Source organism: Camelus bactrianus, unplaced genomic scaffold (assembly GCF_048773025.1).
Source record: "Camelus bactrianus isolate YW-2024 breed Bactrian camel unplaced genomic scaffold, ASM4877302v1 HiC_scaffold_43, whole genome shotgun sequence".
NCBI classification, from domain to species: domain Eukaryota; kingdom Metazoa; phylum Chordata; class Mammalia; order Artiodactyla; family Camelidae; genus Camelus; species Camelus bactrianus.
The window spans coordinates 1,755,797-1,772,228 of NW_027413959.1; positions in this window are offsets into that span (position 1 = coordinate 1,755,797).

The following is a 16,432-nucleotide window of genomic DNA, read 5'->3' on the forward strand; positions in this document are numbered from 1 at the left end:
GCAGCACCCGGGTTCTCCTAGGAGCCCTTCGAGTGTCTTCCCAGAGTCCCTCCCTGTGCGGGCTGCCGGGGAAAGGAGGGGGTTGTGATGGAAACGCAAGTAGCATCTAGTGCCTCCCCATGGACAGGGGAGGTAATTAGCGGACTTCCCCCTGCCAGGGAATACCTGTGACACAAGGCAGCTGCGTGGAGTGCGGCCCCGAACCTCCCCCACACAGTCATCCGTGTTCCGGAATTCTGAGTGTGGGGAGGTTCCGTCTTATGTCTGCAGCACCCGGGTTCACCTAGGAGCCCTTCGAGTGTCTTCCCCCAGTCCCTCCCTGTGCGGGCTGCCGGGGAATGGCGGAGGTTGGGCTGGAATAGCAGGTAGCATCATGTGCCTCCCCATGGACAAGGGAGGTAATTAGCGGACTTCCCCCTGCCGGGGAACAACTGTGACACCACGCAGCTGCGTGGAGGGCGGCCCCGAACCTGTCCAAAACAGTCAGCCGTGCTCCGGGATTCTGAGTGTGGGGAGATTCGGTCTTTTGTCTGCAGCACCCGGGATCCCCTAGGAGCCCTTCGAGTGTCTTCCCCCAGTCCATCCCTGTGCGGGCTGCCGAGGAAAGGCAGGGGTTGGGCTGGAAAAGCAGGTAGCATCTAGTGCCTCCCCATGGACAAGGGAGGAAATTAGCGGACTTCCCCCTGCGAGGGAACACCTGTGACACCAGGAAGCTGCGTGGAGTGCGGCCCTAAACCTCCCCCACACAGTCAGAAGTGTTCCGGATTTCTGAGTGTGGGGAGGATCCGTCTTCTGTCTGCAGCACTCGGGATCTCCTAGGAGCCCTTCGAGTGTCTTCCCCGAGTCCCTCCCATTGCGGGCTGCCGGTGAAATGCGGGGGTTGGCCTGGAACGCAGGTAGCATCTAGTGCCTCCCCATGGACAGGGGAGGTAATTAGCGGACTTCCCCCTGCCAGGGAACACCTGTGACACCAGGAAGCTGCGTGGAGGGCGGCCTTAAACCTCACCCACACAGTCACACGTGTTCCGGAATTCTGATTGTGGGGAGGTTCCGTCTTCTGTCTGCAGCACCCGGGATCTCCTAGGAGCCCTTCGAGTGTCTTCCCCCAGTCCCTCAGTGTGCGGGCTGCCGGGGAAAGGCGGGGGTTGGGCTGGAAACGCAGGTAGCATCTATTGCCTCCCCATGGACAGGGGAGGTAATTAGCGTACTTCCCCCTGCCAGGGAACACCTGTGACACCAGGCAGCTGCGTGGAGGGCGGCCCCGATCCTCTTCCACACAGTCAGACGTGTTCCGGGATTCTGAGTGTGGGGAGGATCCGTCGTTTGTCTGCAGGACCCAGGATCTCCTAGGAGCCCTTCGAGAGTCTTCCCTGAGTCCCTCCCAGTGCGGGCAGCCGGGGAATGGCGGGGGTTGGGCTGGAAACGCAGGTAGCATCTAGTGCCTCCCCATGGACAAGGGAGGTAATTAGCGGACTTCCCCCTGCAAGGGAACACCTGTGACACCAGGAAGCTGCGTGGAGTGCGGCCCTAAACCTCACCCACACAGTCACCCGTGTTCCGGAATTCTGAGTGTGGGGAGGTTCCGTCTTCTGTCTGCAGCACCCGGGATCTCCTAGGAGCCCTTCGAGTGTCTTCCCCCAGTCCGTCCCAGTGCGGGCTGCCGAGGAAAGGAGGGGGTTGGGCTGGAAACGCCGGTAGCATCTAGTGCCTCCCTATGGACAGGGGAGGTAATTAGCGGACTTCTCGCTACCAGGGAATACCTGTGACACCAGGAACCTGCGTGGAGGTCGGCCCCGAACCTCCCCCACACAGTCAGCCGTGTTCCGGAATTCTGAGTGTGGGGAGGTTCGTCTTCTGTCTGCAGCACACGGGATCTCCTAGGAGCCCTTCGAGTGTCTTCCCCGAGTCCCTCCCAGTGCGGGCTGCCGGGGAAAGGCGGGGGTTGGGATGGAAACGCAGGTAGCATCTAGTGCCTCCCCATGGACAGAGGAGGTAATTAGCGGACTTCCCCCTGCCAGGGAACACCTGTGACACCATGCAGCTGCGTGGAGGGCGGCCCTAAACCTCACCCACACAGTCAGACGTGTTCTGGGATTCTGAGTGTGGGGAGGTTCCGTCTTTTGTCTGCAGCACCCGGGATCTCCTAGAAGCCCTTCGTGTGTCTTCCCCGAGTCCCTCCCATTGCGGGCTGCCGGGGAAATGCGGGGGTTGGGCTGGAAACGCAGGTAGCATCTAGTGCCTCCCCATGGACAGGGGAGGTAATTAGCGGACTTCCCCCTGCCAGGGAACACCTGTGACACCAGGCAGCTGCGTGGAGGGCGGCCCCGAACCTCTTCCACACAGTCAGACGTGTTCCGGGATTCTGACTGTGGGGAGGTTCCGTCGTTTGTCTGCAGCACCCAGGATCTCCTAGGAGCTCTTCGAGAGTCTTCCCCGAGTCCCTCCCAGTGCGGGCAGCCAGGGAAAGGCGGGGTTTGGGCTGGAAACGCAGGTAGCATCTAGTGCCTCCCCATGTACACGGGAGGTAATTAGCGGACTTCCCCCTGCCAGGGAACACCTGTGACACCAGGAAGCTGCGTGGAATGCGGCCCTAAAACTCACCAACACAGTGACCCGTGTTCCGGAATTCTGATTGTGGGGAGGTTCCGTCTTCTGTCTGCAGCACCCGGGTTCTCCTAGGAGCCCTTCGAGTGTCTTCCCAGAGTCCCTCACTGTGCGGGCTGCCGGGGAAAGGAGGGGGTTGTGATGGAAACGCAGGTAGCATCTAGTGCCTCCCCATGGACAGGGGAGGTAATTAGCGGACTTCCCCCTGCCAGGTAATACCTGTGACACAAGGCAGCTGCGTGGAGTGCGGCCCCGAACCTCCCCCACACAGTCATCCGTGTTCCGGAATTCTGAGTGTGGGGAGGTTCCGTCTTATGTCTGCAGCACCCGGGTTCACCTAGGAGCCCTTCGAGTGTCTTCCCCCAGTCCCTCCCTGTGCGGGCTGCCGGCGAATGGCGGAGGTTGGGCTGGAATAGCAGGTAGCATCATGTGCCTCCCCATGGACAAGGGAGGTAATTAGCGGACTTCCCCCTGCCAGGGAACACCTGTGACACCACGCAGCTGCGTGGAGGGCGGCCCCGAACCTGTCCAAAACAGTCAGCCGTGCTCCGGGATTCTGAGTGTGGGGAGATTCGGTCTTTTGTCTGCAGCACCCGGGATCCCCTAGGAGCCCTTCGAGTGTCTTCCCCCAGTCCATCCCTGTGCGGGCTGCCGAGGAAAGGCAGATGTTGGGCTGGAAAAGCAGGTAGCATCTAGTGCCTCCCCATGGACAAGGGAGGAAATTAGCGGACTTCCCCCTGCCAGGGAACACCTGTGACACCAGGAAGCTGCGTGGAGTGCGGCCCTAAACCTCCCCCACACAGTCAGAAGTGTTCCGGATTTCTGAGTGTGGGGAGGATCCGTCTTCTGTCTGCAGCACCCGGGATCTCCTAGGAGCCCTTCGAGTGTCTTCCCCGAGTCCCTCCCATTGCGGGCTGCCGGTGAAATGCGGGGGTTGGCCTGGAACGCAGGTAGCATCTAGTGCCTCCCCATGGACAAGGGAGGTAATTAGCGGACTTCCCCCTGCCAGGGAACACCTGTGACACCAGGAAGCTGCGTGGAGTGCGGCCCTAAACCTCACCCACACAGTCACCCGTGTTCCGGAATTCTGAGTGTGGGGAGGTTCCGTCTTCTGTCTGCAGCACCCGGGATCTCCTAGGAGCCCTTCGAGTGTCTTCCCCCAGTCCGTCCCAGTGCGGGCTGCCGAGGAAAGGAGGGGGTTGGGCTGGAAACGCAGGTAGCATCTAGTGCCTCCCTATGGACAGGGGAGGTAATTAGCGGACTTCTCGCTACCAGGGAATACCTGTGACACCAGGAACCTGCGTGGAGGTCGGCCCCGAACCTCCCCCACACAGTCAGCCGTGTTCCGGAATTCTGAGTGTGGGGAGGTTCGTCTTCTGTCTGCAGCACCCGGGATCTCCTAGGAGCCCTTCGAGTGTCTTCCCCGAGTCCCTCCCAGTGCGGGCTGCCGGGGAAAGGCGGGGGTTGGGATGGAAACGCAGGTAGCATCTAGTGCCTCCCCATGGACAGAGGAGGTAATTAGCGGACTTCCCCCTGCCAGGGAACACCTGTGACACCAGGCAGCTGCGTGGAGGGCGGCCCTAAACCTCACCCACACAGTCAGACGTGTTCCGGTATTCTGAGTGTGGGGAGGTTCCGTCTTTTGTCTGCAGCACCCGGGATCTCCTAGGAGCCCTTCGAGTGTCTTCCCCCAGTCCGTCCCAATGCGGGCTGCCGAGGAAAGGAGGGGGTTGGGCTGGAAACGCAGGTAGCATCTAGTGCCTCCCCATGGACAGGGGAGGTAATTAGCGGACTTCTCCCTGCCAGGGATCACCTGTGACACCAGGCAGCTGCGTGGAGGGCGGCCCCGAACTTCCCCCACACAGTCATCCGTGTTCCGGAATTCTGAGTGTGGGGAGGTTCCGTCTTCTGTCTGCAGCACCAGGGATCTCCTAGGAGCCATTCGAGTGTCTTCCCCGAGTCCCTCCCAGTGCGGGCTGCCGGGGAAAGGTGGGGGTTGGGCTGGAAACTCAGGTAGCTTCTAGTGCCTCCCCATGGAGAGGGGAGGTAATTAGCGGACTTCCCCCTGCGAGGGAACACCTGTGACACCAGGAAGCTGCGTGGAGTGCGGCCCTAAACCTCACCCACACAGTCAGCCGTGTTCCGGAATTCTGAGTGTGGGGAGGTTCCGTCTTATGTCTGCAGCACCCGGGATCTCCTAGGAGCCCTTCGGGTGTCTTCCCCCAGTCCGTCCCAGTGCGGGCTCCCGAGGAAAGGAGGGGGTTGGGCTGGAAACGCAGGTAGCATCTAGTGCCTCCCCATGGACAGGGGAGGTAATTAGCGGACTTCTCCCTGCCAGGGAACACCTGTGACACCAGGCAGCTGCGTGGAGGGCGGCGCCGAAATTCCCCACACAGTCAGCCGTGTTCCGGAATTCTGAGTGTGGGGAGGTTCCGTCTTCTGTCTGCAGCACCCGGGATTTCCTAGGAGCCCTTCGAGTGTCTTCCCCGAGTCCTTCCCAGTGCGGGCTGCCGGGGAAAGGCGGGGGTTGGGCTGGAGAAGCAGGTAGCATCTAGTGCCGCCCCATGGACAAGGGAGGTAATTAGCGGACTTCTCCCTACCAGGGAACACCTGTGACACCAGGCAGCTGCGTGGAGGTCGTCCCAGAACCTCCCCCACACAGTCAGCCGTGTTCCGGAATTCTGATTGTGGGGAGGTTCCGTCTTCTGTCTGCAGCACCCGGGATCTCCTAGGAGCCCTTCTAGTGTCTTCCCCCAGTCCGTCCCAGTGCGGGCTGCCGAGGAAAGGAGGGGGTTGGGCTGGAAACGCAAGTAGCATCTAGTGCCTCCCCATGGACAAGGGAGGTAATTAGCGGACTTCTCCCTGCCAGGGAACACCTGTGACACCAGGCAGCTGCGTGGAGGGCGGCCCCGAAACTCCCCCACACAGTCAGCCGTGTTCTGGAATTCTGATTGTGGGGAGGTTCCGTCTTCTGTCTGCAGCACCCAGGTTCTCCTAGGAGCCCTTCGAGTGTCTTCCCAGAGTCCCTCCCTGTGCGGGCTGCCAGGGAACGGCGGGGGTTGTGCTGGAAACGCAGGTAGCATCTAGTGCCACCCCATGGACAGGGGAGGTAATTAGCGGACTTCCCCCTGCCAGGGAACACCTGTGACACCAGGCAGCTGCGTGGAGGGCGGCCCCGAACCTCTCCCACACAGTCAGACGTGTTCCCGGATTCTGAGTGTGGGGAGGTTCCGTCTTTTGTCTGCAGCACCCGGGATCTCCTAGGAGCCCTTCGAGAGATTTCCCCGAGTCCCTTGCAGTGCGGGCAGCCGGTGAAAGGTGGGGGTTGGGCTGGAAACGCAGGTAGCATCTAGTGCCACCCCATGGACAAGGGAGGTAATTAGCGGAATTCCCCCTGCCAGGGAACACCTGTGACACCAGGCAGCTGCATGGAGGGCGGCCCCGATCCTCCCACACACAGTCAGCCGTGTTCCGGAATTCTGAGTGTGGGGAGGTTCCGTCTTTTGTCTGCAGCACCCGGGATCTCCTAGGAGCCCTTCGAGAGTCTTCCCCGAGTCTGTCCCAGTGAGGGCAGCCGGGAAATGGTGGGGGTTGGGCTGGAAACGCAGGTAGCATCTAGTGCCTCCCCATGGACACGGGAGGTAATTAGCGGACTTCCCCCTGCCAGGGAACACCTGTGACACCAGGAAGCTGCGTGGAGTGCGGCCCTAAACCTCACCCAGACAGTCACCCGTGTTCCGGAATTCTGAGTGTGGGGAGTTTCCGTCTTCTGTCTGCAGCACCCGGGATCACCTAGGAGCCCTTCGAGTGTCTTCCCCCAGTCCGTCCCAGTGCGGGCTCCCGAGGAAAGGAGGGGGTTGGGCTGGAAACGCAGGTAGCATCTAGTGCCTCCCCATGGACAGGGGAGGTAATTAGCGGACTTCTCCCTGCCAGGGAACACCTGTGACACCAGGGAACTGCGTGGAGGGCGGCGCCGAAATTCCCCACACAGTCAGCCGTGTTCCGGAATTCTGAGTGTGGGGAGGTTCCGTCTTCTGTCTGCAGCACCCGGGATTTCCTAGGAGCCCTTCGAGTGTCTTCCCCGAGTCCTTCCCAGTGCGGGCTGCCGGGGAAAGGCGGGGGTTGGGCTGGAGAAGCAGGTAGCATCTAGTGCCGCCCCATGGACTAGGGAGGTAATTAGCGGACTTCCCCCTGCAGGGAACACCTGTGACACCAGGAAGCTGCGTGGTGTGCGGCCCTAAACCTCACCCACACAGTCACCCGTGTTCCGGAATTCTGAGTGTGGGGAGGTTCCGTCTTCTGTCTGCAGCACCCGGGATCTCCTAGGAGCCCTTCGAGTGTCTTCCCCCAGTCCGTCACAGTGCGGGCTGCCGAGGAAAGGAGGGGGTTGGCCTGGAAACGCAGGTAGCATCTAGTGCCTCCCTATGGACAGGGGAGGTAATTAGCGGACTTCTCCCTACCAGGGAACACCTGTGACACCAGGCAGCTGCGTGGAGGTCGTCCCAGAACCTCCCCCACACAGTCAGCCGTGTTCCGGAATTCTGATTGTGGGGAGGTTCCGTTTTCTGTCTGCAGCACCCGGGATCTCCTAGGAGCCCTTCTAGTGTCTTCCCCCAGTCCGTCCCAGTGCGGGCTGCCGAGGAAAGGAGGGGGTTGGGCTGGAAACGCAAGTAGCATCTAGTGCCTCCCCATGGACAAGGGAGGTAATTAGCGGACTTCTCCCTGCCAGGGAACACCTGTGACACCAGGCAGCTGCGTGGAGGGCGGCCCCGAAACTCCCCCACACAGTCAGCCGTGTTCTGGAATTCTGATTGTGGGGAGGTTCCGTCTTCTGTCTGCAGCACCCAGGTTCTCCTAGGAGCCCTTCGAGTGTCTTCCCAGAGTCCCTCCCTGTGCGGGCTGCCAGGGAACGGCGGGGGTTGTGCTGGAAACGCAGGTAGCATCTAGTGCCACCCCATGGACAGGGGAGGTAATTAGCGGACTACCCCCTGCCAGGGAACACCTGTGACACCAGGCAGCTGCGTGGAGGGCGGCCCCGAACCTCTCCCACACAGTCAGACGTGTTCCGGGATTCTGAGTGTGGGGAGGTTCCGTCTTTTGTCTGCAGCACCCGGGATCTCCTAGGAGCCCTTCGAGAGTTTTCCCCGAGTCCCTCCCAGTGCGGGCAGCCGGGGAAAGGTGGGGGTTGGGCTGGAAACGCAGGTAGCATCTAGTGCCACCCCATGGACAAGGGAGGTAATTAGCGGAATTCCCCCTGCCAGGGAACACCTGTGACACCAGGCAGCTGCGTGGAGGGCGTCCCCGAACCTCCCCCACACAGTCAGCCGTGTTCCGGAATTCTGAGTGTGGGGAGATACCGTCTTTTGTCTGCAGGACCCGGGATCTCCTAGGAGCCCTTCGAGTGTCTTCCCCCAGTCCTTCCCTGTGCGGGCTGCCAGGGAAAGGCGGGGGTTGGGCTGGAAAAGCAGGTAGCATCTAGTGCCTCCCCATGGACAAGGGAGGTTTTTAGCGGACTTACCCCTGCCAGGGAACACCTTTGATACCAGGAAGCTGTGTGGAGGGCGGCCCTAAACCTCACCCACACAGTCAACCTTGTTCCGGAATTCTGAGTGTGGGGAGGTTCCGTCTTTTGTCTGCAGAACCCGGGATCTCCTAGGAGCCCTTCGAGTGTCTTCCCCCAGTCCGTCCCAGTGCGGGCTGCCGAGGAACGGAGGGGGTTGGGCTGGAAACGCAGGTAGCATCTAGTGCCTCCCCATGGACAGGGGAGGTAATTAGCGGACTTCTACCTGCCTTTGAACACCTGTGACACCAGGTAGCTGCGTCGAGGTCGTCCCAGAACCTCCCCCACACAGTCAGCCGTGTTCCGGAATTCTGATTGTGGGGAGGTTCCGTCTTCTGTCTGCAGCACCCGGGATCTCCTAGGAGCCCTTCTAGTGTCTTCCCCCAGTCCGTCCCAGTGCGGGATGCCGAGGAAAGGAGGGGGTTGGGCTGGAAACGCAAGTAGCATCTAGTGCCTCCCCATGGACAAGGGAGGTAATTAGCGGACTTCTCCCTGCCAGGGAACACCTGTGACACCAGGCAGCTGCGTGGAGGGCGGCCCCGAAACTCCCCCACACAGTCAGCCGTGTTCCAGAATTCTGATTGTGGGGAAGTTCCGTCTATTGTCTGCAGCAACCGGGTTCACCTAGGAGCCCTTCGAGTGTCTTCCCCCAGTCCCTCCCTGTGCGGACTGCCGGGGAATGGCGGAGGTTGGGCTGGAAAAGCAGGTAGCATCTTGTGCCTCCCCATGGACAAGGGAGGTAATTAGCGGACTTCCCCCTTCCAGGGAACACCTGTGACACCAGGCAGCTGCGTGGAGGGCGGCCCCGAACCTCTCCAACACAGTCAGCCGTGTTCCGGGATTCTGAGTGTGGGGAGGCTCCGTCTTTTTTCTGCAGCACCCGGGATCTCCTAGGAGCCCTTCGAGTGTCTTCCCCCAGTCCCTCCCTGTGCGGGCTGCCGGGGAACTGCGGGGGTTGGGCTGGAAAAGCAGGTAGCATCTAGTGCCGCACCATGGACAAGGGAGGTAATTAGCGGACTTCCCCCTGCCAGGGAACACCTGTGACACCAGGCAGCTGCGTGGAGGGCGGCCCCGAACCTCTCCCACACAGTCAGACGTGTTCCGGGATTCTGAGTGTGGGGCGGTTCCGTCTTTTGTCTGCAGCACCCGGGATCTCCTAGGAGCCCTTCGAGTGTCTTCCCCCAGTCCGTCCCAGTGCGGGCTGCCGAGGAAAGGAGGGGGTTGGGCTGGAAACGCAGGTAGCATCTAGTGCCTCCCCATGGACAGGGGAGGTAATTAGCGGACTTCTCCCTGCCAGGGAACACTTGTGACACCAGGCAGCTGCGTGGAGGGCGGCCCCGAACCTCCCCCACACAGTCAGCCGTGTTCCGGAATTCTGATTGTGGGGAAGTTCCGTCTATAGTCTGCAGCAACCGGGTTCACCTAGGAGCCCTTCGAGTGTCTTCCCCCAGTCCCTCCCTGTGCGGGCTGCCGGGGAACGGCGGGGGTTGGGCTGGAAAAGCAGGTAGCATCTAGTGCCGCCCCATGGACAAGGGAGGTAATTAGCGGACTTCACCCTGCTAGGGAACACCTGTGACACCAGGCAGCTGCGTGGAGGGCGTCCCCGAACCTCCCCCACACAGTCAGCCGTGTTCCGGAATTCTGATTGAGGGAAGGTTCCGTCTTCTGTCTGCAGCACCCGGGATCTCCTAGGAGCCCTTCGAGTGTCTTCCCAGAGTCCCTCCCTGTGCGGCTGCCGGGGAAAGAAGCGGGTTGTGCTGGAAACGCTTGTAGCATCTAGTGCCTCCCCATGGACAGGGGAGGTAATTAGCGGAATTCCACCTGCCAGGGAACACCTGTGACACAAGGCAGCTGCGTGGAGTGCGGCCCCGAACCTCCCCCACACAGTCATCCGTGTTCCGGAATTCTGAGTGTGGGGAGGTTCCGTCTTATGTCTGCAGCACCCGGGATCTCCTAGGAGCCCTTCGAGTGTCTTCCCCCAGTCCCTCACTGTGCGGGTTGCCGGGGAAAGGCGCGGGTTGGGCTGGAAAAGCAGGTAGCATCTAGTGCCTCCCCATGGACAGGGGAGGTAATTAGCGGACTTCCCCCTGCCAGGGAACACCTGTGACACCAGGCAGCTGCGTGGAGGGAGGCCCCGAACCTCTCCCACACAGTCAGACTTGTTCCGGGATTCTGAGTGTGGGGAGGTTCCGTCTTCTGTCTGCAGCACCCGGGATCTCCTAGGAGCCCTTCGAGTGTCTTCCCCCAGTCCGTCACAGTGCGGGCTGCCGAGGAAAGGAGGGGGTTGGCCTGGAAACGCAGGTAGCATCTAGTTCCTCCCTATGGACAGGGGAGGTAATTAGCGGACTTCTCCCTACCAGGGAACACCTGTGACACCAGGCAGCTGCGTGGAGGTCGTCCCAGAACCTCCCCCACACAGTCAGCCGTGTTCCGGAATTCTGAGTGTGGGGAGATACCGTCTTTTGTCTGCAGGACCCGGGATCTCCTAGGAGCCCTTCGAGTGTCTTCCCCCAGTCCTTCCCTGTGCGGGCTGCCAGGGAAAGGCGGGGGTTGGGCTGGAAAAGCAGGTAGCATCTAGTGCCTCCCCATGGACAAGGGAGGTAATTAGCGGACTTCCCCCTGCGAGGGAACACCTGTTAAACCAGGAAGATGCGTGGAGTGCGGCCCTAAACCTCACCCACACAGTCAGCCGTGTTCCGGAATTATGAGTGTGGGGAGGTTACGTCTTATGTCTGCAGCTCCCGGGATCTCCTAGGAGCACTTCGAGTGTCTTCCCCCAGTCCCTCCCTGTGCGGGCTGCCAGGGAAATGCGGGGGTTGGGCTGGAAACGCAGGTAGCATCTAGTGCCTCCCCATGGACAGGGGAGGTAATTAGCGGACTTCCCCCTGCTAGGGAACACCTGTGACACCGTGCAGCTGCGTGGAGTGCGGCCCTGAACCTCTCCAACACAGTCAGACGTGTTCCGGGATTCTGAGTGTGGTTAGGTTCCGTCTTATGTCTGCAGCACCCGGGATCTCCTAGGAGCCTTTCGAGAGTCTTCTCCGAGTCCCTCCCAGTGCGGGCAGCCGGGGAAAGGCGGGGGTTGGGCTGGAAACGCAGGTAGCATCTAGTGCCTCCCAATGGACACGGGAGGTAATTAGCGGACTTCTCCCTGCCAGGGAACACCTGTGACACCAGGCAGCTTCTTGGAGGGCGGCCCCGATCCTCCCCCACACAGTCAGCCGTGTTCCGGAATTCTGAGTGTGGGGAGGTTCCGTCTTTTGTCTGCAGCACCCGGGATCTCCTAGGAGCACTTTGAGAGTCTTCCCCGAGTCCCTCCCAGTGCGGGCAGCTGGAGAATGGCGGGGGTTGGGCTGGAAACGCAGGTAGCATCTAGTGCCTCCCCATGGAGAAGGGAGGTAATTAGCGGACTTACCCCTGCCAGGGAACACCTGTGAAACCAGGCAGCTGCGTGGAGGGCGTCCCCGATCCTCCCCCAGACAGTCAGCCGTGTTCCGGAATTCTGAGTGTGGGGAGATTCCGTCTTTTGTCTGCAGCACCCGGGATCTTCTAGGAGCCATTCGAGTGTCTTCCCCCAGTCCCTCCCTTTGCGGGCTGCCGGGGAAAGACGGGGGTTGGGCTGGAAAAGCAGGTAGCATCTAGTGCCTCCCCATGGAAAAGGGAGGTAATTAGCGGACTTCCCCCTGCGAGGGAACACCTGTGACACCAGGAAGCTGCGTGGAGTGCGGCCCTAAACCTCACCCACACAGTCAGCCGTGTTCCGGAATTCTGAGTGTGGGGAGGTTCCGTCTTATGTCTGCAGCACCCGGGATCTCCTAGGAGCCCTTCGAGTGTCTTCCCCCAGTCCCTCCCTGTCCGGGCTTCCAGGGAAATGCGGGGGTTGGGCTGGAAACGCAGGTAGCATCTAGTGCCTCCCCATGGACAGGGGAGGTAATTAGCGGACTTCTCCCTGCCAGGGAACACTTGTGACACCAGGCAGCTGCGTGGAGGGCGGCCCCGAACCTCCCCCACACAGTCAGCCGTGTTCCGGAATTCTGATTGTGGGGAAGTTCCGTCTATTGTCTGCAGCAACCGGGTTCACCTAGGAGCCCTTCGAGTGTCTTCCCCCAGTCCCTCCCTGTGCGGGCTGCCGGGGAATGGCGGAGGTTGGGCTGGAAAAGCAGGTAGCATCTTGTGCCTCCCCATGGACAAGGGAGGTAATTAGCGGACTTCCCCCTGCCAGGGAACACCTGTGACACCAGGCAGCTGCGTGGAGGGCGGCCCCGAACCTCTCCAACACAGTCAGCCGTGTTCCGGGATTCTGAGTGTGGGGAGGTTCTGTCTTTTGTCTGCAGCACCCGGGATCTCCTAGGAGCCCTTCGAGTGTCTTCCCCCAGTCCCTCCCTGTGCGGGCTGCCGGGGAACGGCGGGGGTTGGGCTGGAAAAGCAGGTAGCATCTAGTGCCGCCCCATGGACAAGGGAGGTAATTAGCGGACTTCACCCTGCTAGGGAACACCTGTGACACCAGGCAGCTACGTGGAGGGCGGCCCCGAACATCTCTCCCACACAGTCAGCCGTGTTCCGGAATTCTGAGTGTGGGGAGGTTCCGTCTTTTGTCTGCAGCACCCGGGATCTCCTAGGAGCCCTTCGAGATTCTTCCCCGAGTCCCTCCCAGTGCGGGCAGCCGGGGAAAGGCGGGGGTTGGGCTGGAAACGCAGGTAGCATCTAGTGCCACCCCATGGACAAGGGAGGTAATTAGCGGACTTCCCCCTGCCAGGGAACACCTGTGACACCAGGCAGCTGCGTGGAGGGCGGCCCCGAACCTCCCCCACACAGTCAGCCGTGTTCCGGAATTCTGATTGAGGGAAGGTTCCGTCTTCTGTCTGCAGCACCCGGGATCTCCTAGGAGCCCTTCGAGTGTCTTCCCCCAGTCCGTCCCAGTGCGCGCTGCCGAGGAAAGGAGGGGGTTGTTCTGGATCGCAGGTAGCATCTAGTGCCTCCCCATGGACAGGGGAGGTAATTAGCGGACTTCTCCCTGCCAGGGAACACCTGTGACACCAGGCAGCTGCGTGGAGTGCGGCCCCGAACCTCCCCCACACAGTCATCCGTGTTCCGGAATTCTGAGTGTGGGGAGGTTCCGTTTTATGTCTGCAGCACCCGGGTTCAACTAGGAGCCCTTCGAGTGTCTTCCCCCATCCCTCCCTGTGTGGGCTGCCAGGGAATGGCGCAGGTTGGGCTGGAAAAGCAGGTAGCATCATGTGCCTCCCCATGGACAAGGGAGGTAATTAGCGGACTTCCCCCTGCCAGGGATCACCTGTGACACCAGGCAGCTGCGTGGAGGGCGGCCCCGAACTTCTCCAACACAGTCAGCCGTGTTCCGGGATTCTGAGTGTGGGGAGATTCCGTCTTTTGTCTGCAGCACCCGGGATCTCCTAGGAGCCCTTCGAGTGTCTTCCCACAGTCCCTCCCTGTGCGGGCTGCCGGGGAAAGGCGGGGGTTGGGCTGGAAACGCAGGTAGCATCTTGTGCCTCCCCATGGACAAGGGAGGTAATTAGCGGAATTCCCCCTGCGAGGGAACACCTGTGACACCAGGAAGGTGCGCGGAGTGCGGCCCAAAACCTGACCCACACAGTCAGCCGTGTTCCGGAATTCTGAGTGTGGGGAGGTTCCGTCTTATGTCTGCTGCACCCGGGATCTCCTAGGAGCCCTTCGAGTGTCTTCCCCCAGTCCCTCCCTGTGCGGGCTGCCGGGGAAAGGCGCGGGTTGGGCTGGAAAAGCAGGTAGCATCTAGTGCCTCCCCATGGACAGGGGAGGTAATTAGCGGACTTCCCCATGCCAGGGAACACCTGTGACACCAGGCAGCTGCGTGGAGGGAGGCCCCGAACCTCTCCCACACAGTCAGACTTGTTCCGGGATTCTGAGTGTGGGGAGGTTCCGTCTTTTGTCTGCAGCACCCGGGATCTCCTAGGAGCCCTTCGAGTGTCTTCCCCCAGTCCGTCCCAGTGCGGGCTGTCGAGGAAAGGCGGGGGTTGGGCTGGAAACGCAGGTAGCATCTAGTGCCTCCCCATGGACAGGGGAGATAATTAGCGGACTTCTCCCTGCCAGGGAACACCTGTGACACCAGGCAGCTGCGTGGTGGGCGGCCCCGAACCTCCCACACACAGTCAGCCGTGTTCCGGAATTCTGAGTGTGGGGAGCATCCGTCTTCTGTCTGCAGCACCCGGGATCTCCTAGGAGCCCTTCGAGTGTCTTCCCCGAGTCCCTGCCAGTGCGGGCTTCCGGGGAAAGGCGGGGGTTGTGATGGAAACGCAGGTAGCATCTAGTGCCTCCCCAAACAGGGGAGGTAATTAGCGGAATTCCCCCTGCCAGGGAACACCTGTGACACCAGGAAGCTGCGTGGAGGGCGGCCCTAAACCTCACCCACACAGTCACCAGTGTTCCGGAATTCTGAGTGTGGGGAGGTTCCGTCTTCTGTCTGCAGCACCCGGGATCTCCTAGGAGCCCTTCGAGTGTCTTCCCCCAGTCCGTCCCAGTGCGGGCTGCCGGGGAAATGAGGGGGTTGGGCTGGAAAAGCAGGTAGCATCTTGTGCCTCCCCATGGACAGGGGAAGTAATTAGCGGATTTCCCCCTGCCAGGGAACACCTGTGACACCAGGCAGCTGCGTGGAGGGCGGCCCCGAACCTGCCAAGAACAGTCAGCCGTGTTCCGGAATTCTGAGTGTGGGGAGGTTCCCTCTTCTGTCTGCAGCACCCGGGATCTCCTAGGAGCCCTTCGAGTGTCTTCCCCGAGTCCCTCCCAGTGCGGGCAGCCAGAGAAGGGCGGGGGTTGGGCTGGAAACGCAGGTAGCATCTAGTGCCTCCCCATGGACAGGGGAGGTAATTAGCGGACTTCCCCCTGCCACGGATCACCTGTGACACCAGGCAGCTGCGTGGAGGGCGGCCCCGAACCTCTCCCACACAGTCAGACGTGTTCCGGGATTCTGAGTTTGGGGAGGTTCCGTCTTTTGTGTGCAGCACCCGGGATCTCCTAGGAGCCCTTCGAGAGTCTTCCCCCAGTCCCTCTCAGTGCGGGCAGCCGGGGAAAGGCGGGGGTTGGGCTGGAAACGCTGGTAGCATCTAGTGCCTCCCCATGGACAAGGGAGGTAATTAGCGGACTTCCCCCTGCCAGGGAACACCTGTGACACAAGGAAGCTGCGTGGAGTGCGGCCCTAAACCTCACCCACACAGTCAGCCGTGTTCCGGAATTCTGAGTGTGGGGAGGTTCCGTCTTCTGTCTGCAGCACCCGGGATCTCCTAGGAGCCCTTCGAGTGTCTTCCCCCAGTCCGTCCCAGTGCGGGCTGCCGGGGAAAGGCGGGGGTTGGGCTGGAAACGCAGGTAGCATCTTGTGCCTCCCCATGGACAGGGGAGGTAATTAGCGGACTTCTCCCTGCCAGGGAACACCTGTGACACCATGCAGCTGTGTGGAGGGCGGCCCCGAACCTCCCACACACAGTCAGCCGTGTTCCGGAATTCTGAGTGTGGGGAGCATCCGTCTTCTGTCTGCAGCACCCGGGATCTCCTAGGAGCCCTTCGAGTGTCTTCCCCGAGTCCCTGCCAGTGCAGGCTGCCGGGGAAAGGCGGGGGTTGTGATGGAAACGCAGGTAGCATCTAGTGCCTCCCCAAACAGGGGAGGTAATTAGCGGACTTCCCCCTGCCAGGGAACACCTGTGACACCAGGAAGCTGCGTGGAGGGCGGCCCTAAACCTCACCCACACAGTCACCAGTGTTCCGGAATTCTGAGTGTGGGGAGGTTCCGTCTTCTGTCTGCAGCACCCGGGATCTCCTAGGAGCCCTTCGAGTGTCTTCCCCCAGTCCGTCCCTGTGCGGGCTGCCAGGGAAATGCGGGGGTTGGGCTGGAAAAGCAGGTAGCATCTTGTGCCTCCCCATGGACAGGGGAGGTAATTAGCGGACTTCCCCTGCCAGGGAACTCCTGTGACACCAGGCAGCTGCGTGGAGGGCGGCCCCGAAGCTGCCAAACACAGTCAGCTGTGTTCCGGAATTCTGAGTGTGGGGAGGTTCCGTCTTCTCTCTGCAGCACCCGGGATCTCCTAGGAGCCCTTCGAGTGTCTTCCCCCAGTCCGTCCCAGTGCGGGCTGTCGAGGAAAGGCGGGGGTTGGGCTGGAAACGCAGGTAGCATCTAGTGCCTCCCCATGGACAGGGGAGGTAATTAGCGGACTTCTCCCTGCCAGGGAACACCTGTGACACCAGGCAGCTGCGTGGAGGGCGGCCCCGAACCTCCCACACACAGTC